Here is a 17,361-nt window from a genome sequence, read left to right on the forward strand (position 1 = left end):
CCCCAAACCCATGCCACCCAATGCCAGCCCGCCCCTCGGGCCTCCACCAGGGGAGCAGGAGGCTCATCTCTCCGTGATGAAGAAGCCCCTGTGGGCTTCCCACCCACCCCAACTCGGCCCCCCATTCATAACGAAACCACACACCGCAGCCACCAGTTCCCAGAAAGGTGGACAGGACAGGAACCAGACGAGAAAATAGTCATTTGTCTCTGGACTTCATTCTGTGCTCTCCAGCCACCAGCATCACAAGCCACATGCTATGCTGTGTTCCTGGCTAATAGCCAGCAAGAAGGAAATGAGCACATTTATGAATTATTCTGTTGATGTTCTTCCATGTGCAAATCCAAGTGTTATTTTAAGTATTATCTCTGCCAAAATAATCATTTCCCACCACTGATGTTTCATTTTGAAAATAACCTTAGAAACTGTCTTCTTAATATTACATATTCATCTTTTTACATTTTTAATCTACTTTTAACCTACAAAGTTTAATTTCACAATGACTACTGACTTACAAGAATCAATGCAGCATTAGTTAGCTAAAAAAAAATACAGTCATTGACCTGTATGCAGAGGAAACAGAAGACATTATTACCAAGGTCTACTTGGATAGTCAATGCCTTTTCAATATGTCAAATAATAGTTGTAGGGAAAAAATAAGCAAGTTAACATTTGCTTACTAAAAAAAAAAAAAAAAAAAAAAAACTGTCTTTGAAGTAGAGGTCAATAGTAAATCCTGGCAAGCACATGATAAAACAAAACATTCTCATAAATAAAAAATTTAAAAATCAGAAACTAAGCAGAAAAGGTGGATTTGCTCTTCACCCTCCAGTGCCTCCTGGTCTCTCGGCTCTTCTCTGTGACCACTGGTGATTGTGTAGCCTAGTTCTTTCTCACACGCTTCTGAATGAGGCCTCCTTTGCCAACACACTTTGTTAATGCAGCAACCTCAGGAAGCAGCTCGCAACCCGAGACACTGTCACCTCCTAGCTGCTCATCCCCACAACCCCAGTGCTAGGCCGAAGACCAAGAGGCACAGTGAACACACACACACACACACACACACACACACACACACGCGTGCGCTCAGGAGTGAGGCACCCAGGGCAGGCAGGTGCCACCCACGTGCCACACGCCTTTCTAATCTCTTGTGAAACCTCCCCAAGAGCAGTGGGTCTAGCTCGGAGTCCTGCAGCCATGAGAAGAACCCCCCAAAATGAAAGGCCTCCACTGCCAGCCTCCACCAAGCACAGCAAACTAACAAAACGCCTGCCCAGCTGCTGGTCTGCATGCCCCTCATCGCCCTTCCTTCTTCGTAATGGCCACCTTCCCTGACCCTCGTACTTGCTCCCCACAAAGCTTCTCCCATGGACCAGCCATTGGATCCCCTGCCCAACACATGGCATCACGCGCTTCCTGAAGCATCAGCAGTAGGTGGGGTGCCGAGCTAGGAAGGGAGGGGGAACCCGAGAGCTGTCCCCGGAGCTGCGCACCTTCTGCACACGCTACTGGTGCTCTGTGCCTTCCTCCCCGACACAAATCCACTGTCTCCAGAGGTTCTGTTTCCTCCGTGAGAAACACGCTCTCCTCCCCACTGCACGGTACAGGATGCTCTCCAGTATGCCCAGTGCACCTGTCCCCACAAGCCTGCCAAGGACCAGGAGGGGGTTTCTAGAGGGGTCCACGTCCCACTGCAGACTTCAGAGCAAAGGTCCAAACTCCGAACTCCAGGAGATTCTGGAGAAGTGGGGTGGCCGTGTTTACCCCTGGGAAAGGGTGAGGGAGTGCTGCAGGACTTTCTGTGCAAGTTTCAGTCCTCCTGAGCTTTGTCCAGGCCACTCCCCTGTGCGCTCCGTCTCTCACTGACCTGAGGACAGCTCCTTCACCAGGCCATTTCTTTCCCTCCTTCTCTATCCACGTGTTGGATTTCCTCTTCCTTCACTTCCTGTGGCTCCTTGGAAACTCTGGCTGTGTCAGAGTCTGGTCTTGGGTCTGGCGCCTGACACTGTACAGTGAATATTCAATAAATGAATTAACTCATGAATGGCAATCAAGTGAAGAAGCAGAAGCAGCCTTTCTTCACCCCCACCCTGCCTGCCCTACTTGAAGCCAACTGAGAACAATGCCACGTCTCCCCTGAATGTGTTCCCACAGCGGTGCAGGAGTCGTTTCCCTAGAGGCCGCGTACACTGCCACCCAGGAGAGTGTCAGCCCACCCCTCCTTCCCAGGCAGAGCCTGGCGCCATGCACCAACCGGACACACTTGGAATTGAGCATCTTGGTCACCCTCCCAGGTCATGCTGGATGCTGAAAGCCAAGGGCCAGTGCATGCACTGCGGAAGGTCTTCACAGGGTCCAGGCAGCTCCATGTGCCCTGAAAATGCAGCCCAGGACTTCGCCTGTGGGTGAGCCAGGCCTGTGCAGCTCTGCTCTGCTGCCTGGGTCTTTTCACTTGATTCACAATTAATGAATTCAAACACCTGCTTTGTTGGGAGCAGGAGGAAATCTTGCAGAGCACGTATAGGACATTTCATTACAGCTGATGCTAAATACATTTTAGGGGCATGCGAGCTCACACGTACACACACACACACACACACACACACACACACACACACACGGTGATCATGTAAACCCCAGCATGTCATCCTCATAGCAGAGCATGGACCTACATGTGTGTGCTTTTCTTACAGATTGTCCCCCACATCCCTTCCCTGTACTGCCTTGGGCAGCAGAGCCTGGTGTGTCAAGAGAAGGGAATGTGGTCTTTCCATTACCCACCATCGGCCATCTCAAGTCAAATCCCCAAAACATAATCAAATTATTATTTGATAGACCAATTAAAATATTCTCAATTTTATGTTGTGCAAAAAAAAACATCTTAAATAGTTGCAATTTATGTTGATTAGTACCATGTGATCCAAGTTAAAAGTCTTCATCTTGTTAGCCAATGTTTTTCTTTTTATTGGTGCATCATAAATATACATAACAATGGTATTTCTTGTTCCATATTTGCTTGTGCACAACAGTATAATCTCATCAATTTCTTGCACTAAAATCCAGTGTTACAACAAATCCATGAGCCCCTCTCCTCATCTTCTTCCATCCAAATCGCCATGTCACCCCACCAGCCCCAGTGAGGGCTGCCCAGGGCCAGGAATAGAGATGGAGATCCCGACAAGGAGCTGACAAAGCCTAACCCAGGAGCCAGCCATTGCTTGATAGAGGAGGCCCATGATGAGAGCCAGGCTGACTCAAAAGGCAAGGGGAACAGATTGGAGGAGACAAGTGGAGAGTGGGGCCCATTTAGCATGGGAGAGCCCACGGAACCAAAGAGTTGGCCCAGGAGAAGAGAGAGGGGACGGGCTGTGGTCAGACAGGGGGACGTCTCACCTGAGGCCTCCAGGGAGCTGTGCCGAGCCCCGTGCCTGGCGACCAGGCAGAGAGAATGAAAATAAGGGGCCACTCTGTGAGTGTCGGTTCAAGAGGGAAAAAGGTCATGAGCAGGGAAACTCTGAGAACAGCAACTGCAGGACCACAAATCCCAGGACAGAGCCAGAGCTGCAGGAAGACGTGTGGCGTGAAACAGAAAGACAGCCTCACACAGACTCCAAGGGAGCATTCTCCCGGTTACACCCTCACGCTCACCTCCAGCGTCTTCCCGGTTACACCCTCACGCTCACCTCCAGCGTCTTCCCGGTTACACCCTCACGCTCACCTCCAGCGCATGCCTCGTCTTCCTCACCTTGCTGAGCACATCGAGGACAGAGAAGAGTCAGCTGCAGAGGAGAGAATGTGGGGTCAGCTGAGTCTGGAGGGCAGGGGAATCAAGTATCCACAAACCAAACAATAAAATTATAGCATGGAAAAAATATTTTGAGCATAAAATCCTTTTTTAAAAAAGTCATACCAAGTTGTTTTTTTGTATCCTCCCAGGCAATATTTTTAAGAAAGGGGAAAAAAAAAAAAAGAGTGTTTCTTATCGATTCATTTTGGTTAAAATATTGAAAAGAGTCTCTAATACAGAGAAAATTAGCTTTTACCTTTATTCAGTTTAAGAATACAGATTGAATGATCACAAAGCTGTCTCATTAATGTATAAGTTTTTAAAAATAAACATGTCATGGGCTGGCATGGGACTCCGTGGTAGAGCACTTGCCTAGCATGGGTGAGGTCCTGGGTTCAGCCTCCAGTACTGCAAAAAATAAACAAATAAATCAAAAATGTTGTCCTTTGAGCTCTAGGCACAGAGCAGTGGGGACAAAGAACTTGGCTGGTCCTCAGCCTTGACCTTATAGTTAGAGAAACGTGGACCGAAGGCCTTCTCCTCCAACCTTCTCCTCCCACCTGCAACACATGGGACCCTGGGCCATGTGGCTGTGCCCCCCCTGGGCCAGGTCCACTGGCCTTGCCTGGCTCTCTTTCTGTGCTGGGGTGTGACTGTCAGCACTCAACTCTACCGCTCTAGACTAACACTGTGAGGCGGCATCATGACACCATTATTCATCCCAGCTCTGGTGACTATGGCCTCCACTGGGTCATTTCTACTGTCTCCCCCCAGGTACCACGGCATGACCATGCCCAGCCCCCAAACACAGGCTAACTTGTCATCCTGAGACACTCACCCAGCTTTGAAGCTACAGTTTCAGATACACCCGACTCACGTGTGTTGATTCCCACAGCCACATCTCCCCCCCCACCAGGCCTCTAACCACAGACCCTTCCACCTCCTCCACCATCACCCTCCTCAAGGCTAATGCACTTCAAGGAGTAGCCCCAGGGGGCCGGTCACATCAACCCCCTCCTCCAGCTGCAGACTCCCTACACAGGGTGGTTCCTCCTGGCTGAAGGGCTCTGCCATCTTCAAGGAAACTCCTACTCACCCTGCAAGTCCCAAAAGGGTTCCCTGTGATTGTATTCGGATGCTCTCTCCTAAGGAGGAGAGAATCAGCTCATGGTTTCCCACACATGATCTGGTTGCTTCTCCTTCCTTGCAGTAAAGTGAGTCACCTATCACAGGCCATACAGAATGTGGAAGAAATGGGAACCCTCATTACAAAAACACAGCAGGTCTAGTATGAACTATTCTGGATGCTGTGTATGTTTGCATATACATTTATGTGAGATTACAAACAACTTCAGTTCCCTTTGCAAATGCTGGAAACTCAATCATATAAGGTAACTGACATGGCCAACATGAATCTCTACAGGTATACACAGGTGACAAATGAGGAGACATAGGCTAAGCGGTCTCACCCTGTTGAGACCAGGGGTGGAAAACAAAATCCTCCCTGTCAGCAACTTTGAGTAAAGAGAGAGACTTCTCAACACCCCCTCTTTACCTGCAAACCTCTGATACAAAGACTAGGAAGAGCATTATCATTTAGAGTCCAGTGGCTGGGCCAAGGCTCAGTCAAGCTAAATGGAGATTTCACAAATACCTCATCCTTGTCCTGGAACAGCAAAAACACTCTCTGCTTTGTCCAGTTCTTGCCCCAGAGCCTCACTCCCTGGGGAAGCACACAGTCTCAGGGAGACACAGGAGAGGAGGAGAGACCATTTGATGGGTGCCTATAACTATGGGTCAAACTATTTCCATTTTCTCTAATTCTCAAAAAAAAAAAAAAAAAATCTCAAATGCTCCTAGATGGATGACATTACCCCCATTTGAAGGACATGGAAACCTGGAAAAGATTGAATGACTTAGGTGAGACCAGAACAAGTTCCCTGGTGAATAAGGAGAAGGATTGGACCTAGAGCCATGGCTGGTCCTCACCCCACTCCCTGCCCTCGCCTGGTTGGCTCCCCATCCTGGAGGGGGGCGTCCCATGTCCGCCAATCTCCAAATGCCATTAAGCTAAAGAAACTTCTGGGAAGTAAATTAGTCCAGGAATATCATCAAGGCCACGGCAGAGATCGACACCACACCTCTCCTCGTGGACGTGTTTATGTAAATGGGACAAACAAGCCTGATCCGCATCAGTATGCTCAATGAGCGCTGCCTGACTTTGCATAATGAATTTCAACCTTCAACTCCTGCAGGTGAGACTCAGACACAGAAGTCAAAGCAGTGAAAGGGAGCCTGCCTCAGGGACAGGGAAAGGCCAACGCGACCGTCACCAGGCTCCAGAAGGCCCGAGTGTCCTTCAGGTCCCAGGAGGTGAAAATGAGGAAGTAGGTCACAGGTGAGGAGCATGACAGGCCCTGTGGACCCTGGCCTGGTCCACTGCACAGTCCATGATGCAGTCACACCCAAAGGGTCAGCAGAGGCGGAGCCAGGGCCCCACACTGAGGCCCCCACTCACACACCTACCTCCTGCCTTCAAAAGCCAGGCTGTGTCCAGATCCCCGACTCAGACCGCGAGCAATGCTGGCCCTCTGCCCAGTGGACTTTCACCTCTCAGAACCCAAGGGCACCTCCTCCGGAAAGAGAAAGTCAATCAAGGGACAGCTCTTCCCAAAGGGGAGAGAGTGCTGGCCAGGTTAGATTCCGATTCCGATGCACTGGGAACAGTTTGAAAGCCGCGATTTCACAGATGTTCTCATAATGATTCCAGATGACGAGCGTGCCTTTTTTTCTTCCATAAATCATCTATATTAACATCCAATTTATATACAAAAAAAAAAAAATGTGCCTACCGTAGGTCCCACTTGAGGTGTCTGGACAAATGCGTACACCACTGAGACCACCAGCAAGCCAGCGGGCGGGGTCTTTCCATTCCTCCAGGAAGCCTCCTCCTGCCCGTCCCAGCCCCAGGCGACCACTGACCGGCTTGTCTCCCAGAGTTGTTGTTGCCTTCTCCAGACCTGGTAAGTGAGCCCATTTGTATGAATGTGTTTGCGTTTAGTTTCCTTCACTCCAGTCTCCATCTGGAGGCTCACCCGTGTTGAGGCGTGTAGTAGCGACCGCTTGCTGCGCCATGTGGGTCTACTGTCATGGATTTACCCGTCTGCCTGCCGCTTCTGGTTGGGTCTCCCGAGTTCACACTCCATCAGCATTTGTGAACAGTCTGTGTGTGAACACAGGTCATGATGTCCCCCAAGGGGACTAGGGGAGTGAAACTTCTGGGTCACGCAGCGTCTATCTGTACAACTTGTAAGAAACCGTTTCCAAAGCAGATGCACTGTACTGTACTCCTGCCAGAAACCACGGAGGGCTCGGATCACTCAGCGTCCTCATCAACATTTTGAATTATTATTCATTTTAGCCACAACTGTGGCTGTGAAACGCCATCTCACTGTGGTTCCCGATGGCAAGTGATGCTAAGCATCTTTCACTTGCCATTTACTTGATTTCTATTCAGATCTTTCTCAGTTCTTCTTATTGGACTGTCTTCTTAATCAACAATGTAAGTTATTTAAATATTTCAGTACAGGTCCTTTATCTAAGAATAGAGAATAGTCTCTCTCCACTGTAGCTTGCCTTTTTCTTTTTTCCAGTACTGGGGATTGAACCCAGGGGTACTCTACACACCCTTAACCCCCTCTATTTATTTTACATATTTATTTTTTAGTTGTAGTTGGACACAACACCTTTATTTCACTTATTTATTTTTATGTGGTGCTGAAAATTGAACCCAGGGTCCCGAACATGCAAGGCGAGCCACAACCCAAGCCTACCCCCTCTATTTTCATTGTGAGCCTGGTGCGGAGGAACATGCCTGTAATCCCAGTGGCTTGGGAGGCTGAGGCAGGAGCACCACAGTTCAGAGCCAGACTCAGCAACTTAGCGAGGCCCTAAGTAACTCAGCAAGACTCTGCCTCTAAATAAAATTTAAAAAGGGCTGGGGATGTGGCTCCGTGGCTAAGTACCCTGGTACCAAAAAAAAAAAAAAAAAAAAAGTGAGGATTTTTTTTTTTTTTTTTGAGACAAAGTCTCAATAAGTTACTAGACTCAGACTTGCAATCTTTCAGCCTCCAAGTCACTGGGATAGAGGCATCAGCCACCATGCCTTGCTCTGCCTATTTTCTTAATGGTTTCTTTTGAAGAACAAAAATTTTAAATTTTGATGAAATCCAATGTATCAATTTTTTTATAGTTCATGCTTCTTGTGTCTTGAGAAATTCTTGCCTCCCCCAAGACTGCTAAAATGTTTCCGCCTTTCTTATCAACATTTCATAATGCTTATCTAGCTTGAGTCCATGTCCATGCTCTGTGTATGGTGTTAGGGGAGGATTGGGTTCCATGTTTCTAAATGTACATCCAGTTGTCCCAGCACGTTTTGCTTTAAGACTCTTCTATCCACATGGCAGGACCCTGGCTCCTTTAATGAAAATCCACTGGTCACACATGTGTGGGTTTCCTGTTAACAAAAAGAAATTAGCAGGAGAAAAAAGAAGAGTGACCAATGCTGGGTCTCACCATCATCTGAACTTGTTTAATGATTCATGTTCCCAGTCTTTTGGGAAGTTTTGAAGCAGTTTACGAAAATGCTTACAGCATAATAGCCAGAGGCTCTTTCCTTTTCTGCGACTGCCATGCTATGCAGGAGATGATGCCCAGGCTCTGTCTGTCAATCAAGTGTCAAGTCCCCACCATGGTCCAGCATTACTCCTGGGACTGAGGATAGAACATTGATAGAAGTAGAGTCCTCTGTCCTTGAAGAGCATCTATTCTAGTAGAAGGAGACAGAGAATAAACACTCCATGGACAGATGGGAAGATTGGGGAAAAAAAGAAAAAACCAGGAGTAAAAATTTCAAGCACTGACACATTCCCAGAATAGGATTAGGCCAAGCAAACTAAAGAATGATTAGAAAGGGCTGCCACACCTTAGGAAAGACCCAGATGGTGAGGAGGAGTGGCAAATGGCAAAGGGAGCAGGGGCGCAGGGTCCCACGGGAATTTGGTGTGCCTGTTGAAGACGCAGAAGGCAGGCTGGGCACACCCTGGCACACCCTGGGGACAGGCGACGTGGGCGAGGTGTGCACAAGCTCACAGGCCACAGCGGTCTTTGCAGTTTACTCTGACTCACGAGAAGCCACTGGAGAGTTTCAGACAGGCCGGGGCGGGGGGCGGGGGGGGGCATCTGACTGGTGCTTAGGCAAGGTCACTTGCAGCTGTTCTGTGGAGGCAGGGAGACCAGCGGGAGCTGCTGGGCAGCAGGGTGGGGGCGAAGTCAGGCAGGAGAGTGTTTGGGCAGAGAAGAAGGAGTCAGGGGGATATGTGTTCAGGTGGGAGGGCCGTGGGGATGTGCTGCAGGTGGATGTGAGGAAAAGAGGGATCAAGGGGCTCCTGGGCGGAATCGGATGGAGGACGGGAGTCAGTTCTGCTTGGGTGGTGTGAAGTTCAAGACACTCAGAGACATTTCAACGTGGATTGTGAGTAAGCAGCTCGATACACCACACAGGGCTCCAGGAAGAGGTCTGCCATAGAGCTGGGAACAGAGATGGGAAGGTGTTTGTGGCCATAAGAGTGGACAGAATCCCCTAGGGTGACAGCTGACAGAGGACCTCTCTCCTTATGTGAAGATGGAGGAGGGAAACACAATGTTTGTGAAGCAGCAGGTTCAAGATCTGCAGAGTGAATTGTGACTTCTCCCTGTGTCCACCTACTGTAATGTCTGACAATCAGTGACCCATTAGCACTTGTTGCTATATTATGTGACTAGAATGTCCCTAAGTGGGTTTCAAGGATTATCTCCTAAAGAGATAGCCTCTGTGAGGTTTTGTTTTCCTATGAAAGAAGGATGAAGACAGTGTCTAAGTAATGTTCCCAACCCAGACAGTGCTGCTTTGGGGTCCTACAGTACCAAAGTCAGGAAACTTAACCACCACATTGTAGTGTTAGTATAAGAATCAGGAGCTGGGGCTGGGATTGTGGCTCAGCAGTAGAGCCCCCACCTAGCACAGGTGGGACCCAGGTTTGATCCTCAACACCACACAAAAATAAAGGTATTGTGTTATGTCCATCTACACCTAAAAAATAAAGAAATATTTTTTAAAAATCCAGGAGCTTACACCTGTTACCTCTAGTCCATCTGCTTTAAAATGCACCCTCACGTGACTGTAAGATGCATCTCATAGAAGAAAAAAAATTCCTTCCCCTTAAACTAAGACACAATCACTTAGAACACTCATAATTCTTGAAAAAACTCATTTAGACTTCATTAGACAAAGTTTTTTTCCTATATTAATTTGGTACATTACAAAAGAAAAATTATAAGCAGAGGAAATTTTCTCTAAATTCTTTTCTAAAATGTGTCATGTTTGAGTGCAACTCTTCTGAAACACTATTTTTTTTTCTCAGAGATGTCAATGTCAATGTATTTTTTTTTTACCCACAATCGTTAAAGAGTGGGGGATACAGTCTTTCTTGAGAACATCCATGATTCAAGTTAAAGCTACTGATGGGCTCGTAAGCCTGCTCTGCAAACAGCAGGACTCGGCTGCTTCTGGTCCCCACGCAGAATGTTGGTGACACGCCTGTTCTTCCGCCTTCCTGCACTGGACCTTTGGTCTAGAGGAGTCACAGACAGAGGCGTGCTTAGCCCTACAGTCTTTCTTCCAGCAAATGTCACCAGGGCTCTCCCATGCTCAGGCTATAACAGCCACGGCACCACTGCCACCTGGCCCACAGAGAGGGTAAAGCAGCAGGAACAGCAGGACGTGTCCCAGATGCAGAAACATGGGCTACTAAGCCATGTGCATCCACGCTCACGAGACCTGTGCCTACGACAGAGGGGAGGGGAACTGGGGAGGCCGGCACAGGGCGATGTGAAGAATCAGCAGGGTCTACACAAGCAGCCTCCTGTTCCCTAGATGTCCATCGTCACCAAGTAGCCAAACTTGCAGGTTTGAAAAAGCTGTGTTGAAAGGCTATAGGAAATTTTGTTGTTTTTTTTGACTATCCACATTTCCCAACTTTCCTGAATGGAACCTAGGTTATGTCTGGGGTATTTTGAGAGCAATATTCTGTGTGATGTTTTCTTGTTCCACCTAATTTTACTAGCTCTTGTGCCTATCCTAACATCTCTATCCCCAGAGCATCGGTGTGCAGAATTACCGTATGGTGGGAGAGGCGGAAATGTGCTTATGAGTCCCTTTGCACAGTGATCACCTGTTGCAGGTACGCTGTGGTCAAGCGCCCCCCTCAAGGTGGCAGGTGCTGCTATCTAGCTGTGTCACTAGACTGCTGTTTGGCAAGTTGCGGTCCTTGCCGTTTTCAAAGGGGAGCAGCGCCATCTAGTGTTCAAGCCAGTATTGCTGCCCCTTCCTCTTGCCCAGCGTGGGTTTTGGCCTGGCGTGGTGATTAAACAAGACCTCTTGTCCAGCTTTCCACTTGTTGAAAAGAAAATTCTGCTTCTAGTGGTGACACAAGCTTTATAAACCACCACAAAACTGCTAATACTGCAGATCTTCATCAGTTCTGGCTGTACATCTTGTGAAAGTTCTCAGTGACTTTTCAGATCTTTACAAAAGTTGGATTCTGTTGGCAAGATCTGACACATTTCACCTAAAGACAAATGCATTTCAATGTTTCCTTATAGAATTATATCAGAGAGTGAATCTTGGTCTACAGGTCTCCTGTCCTCATTATTTTTCAAATAACATGAGAACCCTATCACTAGATTCATTTTCTTATTACTCATCCATTAATTAATCTTTAGAAAATTTTAACTGCATAGGGGTTCTGCAGAAAATATCTCCCATGAATCCTTTCTTGAGATAGACACTTTCTGGGAGTTTAACAAGTGGCGTTTCTGGGTGTAAAACATGACGGATCACCAGTTCTGCACAGGATGTTACACTGAATGAAGTTAAGCCGCTTGCCAACAACACCTGCTTTGCTTCCATTTCAGTTTCCTGGTTCTTTTTGGATTCTTCACCACAGCTTTGTGCCTTTAATTATCTTCCTCTCTTTTTCTGCAGTGAACAGCAGCAACAGCACCGCAAGATTGCTGGAAATGTCCGTTCCTTCCCTGTTTCCAGAGTGATAAGAATGGTGCTCATGGGCATGTTCCATGCCAGCAAGACCCCACGCAGCTCGTCCCCCTAACCACATGGCCCCGGGGTTACTGTTTCTCTGCATTTCCCACCAGCTAGCAATCTGGAAGTCACCAGGCGGAGGGCAGCGTTAAGAACAGTCATTCCAAGCTGGAGTACAAGACAAAGGGCGAGCGGCACATCCTCATGGTCAGAGGAGAGTGAAGGCCACAGGTCACTCTGATTGTACTGAGTAAGGTTCCCAGATTTGGCGAAGATGTGTGACGTCATGGATGTAAAAGTGACTTACAAATATGAAAATAACTTCTGTCCAGAAGAAAAAGCAGTTACCAAAATACCCATTTACTGCCCTACACATTTACTAGTCTGGGGTCAGGCTCTGGGATTTTATCCTCACACCTTTCTGCTACATTGTTCCAAAACACAGGGCTTCCCAAATGGTCTTTGGAGCACTTTTAAGAACTTACTGTTTTCCCTGCTGATTAGCAAGTTGAGTAACTTCTCTGAGAGGTGCTCAGATTTTAGATTTGCAGAGTTTTGCCTTTTGAAAACTATGTTAGCAGTTGGGACTGTGATTGGGTCCACCTTCATACCCTGAGACCAACTCTGTGATAGAGGTGCAGATGGAAGTTCCAGTAGAGGCATGTGGGGTTGTGGGGTGGGACCCTACGCTGAGGGTGTGGTCGCCACAGAGAGCACAGCTCCCATGGTCAGGTCTCCCTAGTCCACTTTCCTGCCTGTGTGTTAGTTTCTGTTGCTATAGTAATGAGTTGCCATATATGCAAGGGCCTGCCCCTGACCTGTTCTGGTATCTGGATGCTGCCTACACTCCTGGCTTGTAGCCACATCGCCCAGCCTCTGTGTCCATCATTAGTCCTCTCCTGACTCTGACTAGCCCCCCTCCTTCGTGCAAGCACCCTGTGATGACATTGCACCCACCCGCTGAAGCTAATCCCATCTAATCTGCCCAACTCAGTTCCCTTAAATCCTGTCGCAGTCTGGCTGGGCACAAAATAACCGAGCTGCCACAAAGCACTTGTAGGTTCAAACTGGAACTACTTTATTGCCCGAACTCTCACCAGCACTCCACTTTCGCTCCCCGGGAACTCTCCCAGCCCTCAACCGGGCTCCACAAGAACTCAAAAGTAGCTGGCACCCGGAGGCAGCAGAGCCACCCTATTGCCAGACAGCAGGGGTCTATATACAACTGAATACACAGCCTGTTTCAATCCAGCATCATCCAGTCACAGCAATTATACACAGCTTAACTTAAGTATCATCATCTTAATGGCTTGCTGGCGTCACCTCTCAACCACTCCTTCTGGTAAAATGCCAGGTGCCACGCAGCTGTGGCTCTCAACAAAGTCTCATCTGCAAATCCCATTTTGTCATAAAGGCAACACCCAGTGTTCCAGAAACAGGACGTGGCCTCTTTGAGAGAGCTGTTACATGACCTGCCCACCACAGGTCCTAACACACTGAAAATACTCATGGTCATGCTTTAGAAAAGAATGATGGGTGCCTTACCTGTCATGGGCTACGGCCTTTAAAAATTCCAAATAATTTAGTTCACCCATATAACGGATAATTTAACACACCGTATTTAGTGGTTAATTGCTGGCTTCTGACCTTAACAGCAGTTATTACATCTCTCAGTACCTTCTACAAATTTTCTTTAATTTTGTGGAATGTGGTATAACATAGTTATGGAGGCAAAGGTCTGAGGTCAAGCAGATTCCATCCAGTCCTGGCCGTAGCATTCCATCTTGGTCAAATTAAGTAACCTCGTTAGCAGCAGTGTCACCGTCTATTCAAACAGCAATGATCCTGCCGACAGGAAAGGCAAAATGAGCTCGAGCATGCAGGGTGCTAACCAGAGTGGCCAGCACACAATGGACTGTCGGGAAGTCACTGAACTCTGCCCCTCGTCCACTCTCCACCGCCACCACGTCTCAGCCATCATCATCCTTGTGCAATAACTGCAATATGCACTTGCTTTTCCACGCCTCCTCCCACACACCTGACAGACCATTCTCAAACAGCAGGTGGAATAATCCTGTTCACACTTGTGGCAGATCTCACCACCTCTGTTCCACGCTGGGCTCTGACTCTCCATTTCCCTCAAAGTCCTCCTTGCTCTCTCCCCAGCAAGCCAGGTTTGCTCCAGCCTTAGGGACCCGGGAGTCTGTGCACCCCGCAGAGACTCTGCTCCCACCCACCAGCACCCCTGGGAGGTCCAACGCCACTCCTTCTCTTGAGGTATTTTCTTCATCTCCTTTGCTCAAATGCCCGTGGACCCTGTGCTTACTGCCTTTTAAAAGTGCAGACCCCCTCTTCACCTCCCTCCACCAACATTTTTAACCCCTTTCCTAGTTTAACGTTCTTGGTAGGATTTCTCACCACCTAATAGTTTACATTCCACATATTTATTCTGATTACCACATATCACCCTTGGCTAAAATATAATTTCCACGATAATAAGAATGACCATTTTTTAAACTAATGAATATCCACGTGCCAAGAACCTGACCAGCACATATGAGGGGCACAAAAAGTACTTCCAGAATAAGTGAGCAGAGAAACCTGTACTCTGATTGCCGAGACCATCTTTCCCAGTCTTTCCTTCTTGCCCACCCCACCCCACCCCACCCCAGACACTGCACAGGGCCCCGTGACTGTGGACAGAGACGCAGATACGTGAAACCCTGGACTTCACCTGGGGTACTCAGGGGATCTTGGAAATGTAAAAAATGTCCATGTCTCTTAGAACTGCAGTTCTTCCGCCTGAGAGGTGCCGGCCTGGGCATCAGTAAGTGGAACTGTGTCACTTGGAAGCCATATGTGTTTAACTGGTCCCTAACTCCACAGTCCATTTCCCCTGAGGAGTGGAGAAGATGCCTTTGCTTAAATCTCACCATCCTTGTCGCATCAGGTCCTATGTGAAGGTGCCTTATGAATATTAAGGTGCTATAAAATAAGCTTTTCAAAACCATTTATTGTGGAAGTTGTCCAAATTCTCACACACACACACACACACACACACACACACACACTGAACCACTTCACACTGCCCACAGGACTACGATGAATGAGGTGGGCAGGAGCATCTTGCAGGAGGACATGGGAGACAAGGGCTTTCACACTCTGGGGTGGGAATATGAAGCCACATGCCCCGTGGGAAAAGAGTTTGACAGTCTATGAAAAAGTCAAACACAAAACTCCAAGGTACTAATTCAGGAAGGGTAAAACCATGGAAATAAGACTTGTATTGGATCATTTCAAGAAGCACTATTTCTGAAAAAAGCAGGAAACCATCCATTCATCAAATGGAGAGTGGGTGGGCAAAACGCATATCCACAGGATGGAATACTACCCAGAGATGAAGCCAGTGAGCTGCTGCCAGGTGCCACACCACGGGCAGAACTCGGGAACACTGGGCCAGAAATGGTAGAGGGAGGATCCCCAAACAGCTGCATAAAAGCAACAGAGAAACTGGCAAAATTGCCAAAGATCAACCTGTTCGGCACTGTGCAAATTAACCAGAGACTTGCAACAATCTGGGACAAGTTTATTCAAGAAAAACAGCTGAATCTCAGTAAGAACATCCGATGTCTTGTCACAGTAACCAGCCCTATTCCCAAGCCCCTTGCTCCAGCTGTGCAGTAGCCTTGAAAACCAACGTCCCCAATCAGATAGAAACATCAGCATAGCAACCAGTGGAGAGGAAGAATGGGCTTGGAGCTTCCCGAGTCCCCCTTCCCAAGAGGTTGTGATTACCTGTTCCGTATGGCAGTTCCCTGGGAACCTGCACTCACAGGGTTTATGTTTACTCCATTTCATTCAGAACTGGCTCAGTGAATTGGCCTTACTCCAGGGCTTTTGTTGAAGATGATCAGAGACAATTTTGATATGTAACTCCTCTTTTTTTAACTATGTAAATGTATGAGGCAAGATTATCAATTGGTGCTATCTGGAAGCCAACCAAAAAATGTAAATAAAATGGTTGTGAAACGATATTTCCACAGGGGGCTTTGAAATGCTCCGACAGTATTCTTAGTTTCCCAGAAAGCTGCAGGTAGTGCTTTGCCCATGACAAGGACAGACGGGAGAAAGCCCTGGCCTCTCACCTCTGAGCTTCAGGCTGAGCCAGCAGGAAGGGAACATGAAGGCAGAAACAGGCGGAGGGCCGAAAGCAGGCTCCAGATGCGCACAGAGCCCCCCACCCCTCGCAGACAGAGAGCCGCTCCGCTCAGGCAAGGAAATCTCTGTCCAACTGAAAGCTGACCACTAGGCTACTCTGGTAGAGACTTCAGGGAGAAGGAAGAGCAGGAGGAGAAAGTGGGAGAAGGAGAAGAACAACTTATGGATTTAGTTCAGAGAAGTCCCTGAACAAATAACCATTATAACAACCACAACAACCACAAACAACCCTGAGGAGGGAACAGAACTCGATTTCCATAGTGATCACATTATATAACATAAAATGTTCACTTTTAAACAATTGTTAGACACACGAAGAAATAGGAAGCAGAACTCATACACAGTGGTAGGGTAGACCCTCAGCAGAATTTGTCCTTAACGAAAGCCCAAATGCAGATTTATCAGGCAAAGATTTTATCAGCTATTTTAAACATGCTCAAAGAACTAAAGGAACCTTTGTCTAAAGAATGAAAGCAAAGAATGAAACTTCTGGGTCACCAAAGGAAATATCAAGAAAGAAGTAGCCACTATAAAAAGGCACCAAACCGAAGTCTGGAGTTGAAAAACACAGTGATGGAAATGGAAAATGCCTCAGAAGAGCACGATAGCGGACTCTTATAGGCAGAGAAATCTGGACATCTGAAGATCAACCGAGTATCCAGGAAGGGGGAACAGAAACAAAATGAGCAGAGCCTCAGAACCTTAGGACTTATCAAGGTTAACAATGTGTACACTGGAGGAGGGCCAAAGGGAAAAGGGAGGAAAGGAGGCAGACACAATATCTGAAGAAATAATGGCTGAAAACTTGCCAAAACTGATGAACTACATTAATCTACATACCCAATCAGTTCAACAAATTCCAAGTAGCATAAACTAAAAGAGATCCATGCCTAAACCTGTGACAGTCAATTGTCAAAAGCCAAAGGCACAGAAAGAATTTTGAAACAGCAAAAGAGAAAAGACTGGTCACACATAGGGATCCTCAATAAGCATAACAGCCAATTTTTCATCTGAAATTGTGGAGGCCACAAGACAGGGGGACATGTTCAAAAATCCTAAAGAAAATGAACTGTCAACCAAAAAGTATATATTTGGCAAAACTGTCCTTCAGAATTGAATAAAAATTAATAATATATTTGCTAATAGCTTAAATATTTATTCACATTTTACAGTGTATAAAAATTGGGGGGAAACATTTTAGAAAACATAAGATTCT

Source organism: Callospermophilus lateralis, chromosome 4 (assembly GCF_048772815.1).
Source record: "Callospermophilus lateralis isolate mCalLat2 chromosome 4, mCalLat2.hap1, whole genome shotgun sequence".
NCBI lineage: Eukaryota > Metazoa > Chordata > Mammalia > Rodentia > Sciuridae > Callospermophilus > Callospermophilus lateralis.